The following is a 1,567-nucleotide window of genomic DNA, read 5'->3' on the forward strand; positions in this document are numbered from 1 at the left end:
AAGCTATCTCTGTGGAGATGGTATTTTGGTCTGCTGGGTATCCCTGATAGGTAAAGCAATTCATGAAACAAAGCAAAGTTAGAAAAGTGAAGAGTAAAGTCATATAATCTCACTTATGCATAATATGCAATAAAAGGTTGAAAAAGATAACATAAGCAGTAGGAAAACCTAGGTTCAAGTTTTGATTTTGATACATAACACCTTTGTGATCATGGGCAAGTGACTTAAACTCTCAGCGACCTCCAACAATTGTTTTTCATTTTCTATTGTATATTCTTTCTATATCACTTGTATTTGTTTTTGGACATGCAATATTTATGGAAAAACAGGACCCTGAAGTCAGATCACTTAAAATTTGGTTCAGCTCTGTGAGGGCTACATTCATGATTAATTTCTTCCATTTGTAGGTTGCCACAATCTTCTTGATTTCAGTTATTTGATTTCCTTGGATTCAGTCCCTTAGGAGAGATCCTGGTACAGTTCATGATGATGAACTCTTGCTACTAAGGGAATGAGTTCAGTAGCTGGACCAGCTACTCCTCTGGGAAGTCATCCCTGGAGTCAATTATCCCATGATAAGTCTGCATAAAGATTGTGAATCCCTAATATTTGTCTCCATTTCACCACTAACTAGGAAAGCTGGTGCTGAAGCAGGCACAGGAATGCTCTCAAAGATCTTATCCAGTTTCTCTCAGTCTTCTATGGATTAAAGATACTGCTCTTTGCCTTCCTGGGTGGCATCCTTCTTTAAGTAAGACTGAATTGACTTCTACTGAGAATAATAGTTAATCAAATCCAGGGGGAAGATCTTCATCATATAAATATGGAGAAGAAGGCAGATTTGTTGAGGTTGGTGTGAATTCTTCTGGTGCAAGAGAAGGAATTGCCCCCATTAATGGAACCACAATTGCCTTCTCAGCATGATCTCTAGAAGTTCAACATGGTGTCCACCTCATTTTAAATCCTGATCAAGATATCTAATGCCATTAGGCTACATTTATTTAGCTCACCTTCATATGCCTGCATTTGGGGCTTTTTTCTAGACTTATCTGGGTCCAATCTATAGATGGCAAATTTCTTGAGAAAGGAAACTGCAGTAGTTGCTGTCTGGACTCCCAATCAGGCCTGCGCCTAGCCCTGGTGAGTACAGTGACTCCTGAGATGAAATTGTGCCTCAGTAGAACCTTGGCCATTTTTGCCATCTTGACCCATGATCCACTTTCTAAGACTATAAGTAACAGGAGTTACTTAGTGAAATGAATTTCCAGATCAAGAGTTCCTCACACTGATGAAGTCACAGATCTAGAGGAATAATATTAAGAAACAATAAACAACAATGGCATTGCCATCACCAGTGCGGACTACTGCTCTAAAATCTGTGCTGTCTTCATGTAAGTAGCTCTCAATATAGCCACAACTTCCACTAATGCAGACAAAATGAGTCTGTGATACAGTTCATCAATTTTCCAGTGTTACCTGTAATTAAACATCTTGAGAAGATCACTTGACTAGTAAGTACCAGAGGTGAGAATTGGTTCTAGATAGTCCTGACTTTAGCCTCCAGTTA

The 1,567-nt window shown here is 39.0% G+C and overlaps 1 pseudogene; it reads right to left on the minus strand.

Annotated features, from left to right (window-relative positions):
* Nucleotides 1–256: 256 nt before the first annotated feature.
* On the minus strand, nucleotides 257–1,202 carry LOC141519224 (succinate dehydrogenase [ubiquinone] iron-sulfur subunit, mitochondrial-like; annotated as a pseudogene).
* Between the last annotated feature and the right edge of the window lie 365 nt (nucleotides 1,203–1,567).

This window comes from Macrotis lagotis, chromosome 3 (genome assembly GCF_037893015.1).
Source record: "Macrotis lagotis isolate mMagLag1 chromosome 3, bilby.v1.9.chrom.fasta, whole genome shotgun sequence".
Classification (NCBI taxonomy): Eukaryota; Metazoa; Chordata; class Mammalia; order Peramelemorphia; family Peramelidae; genus Macrotis; species Macrotis lagotis.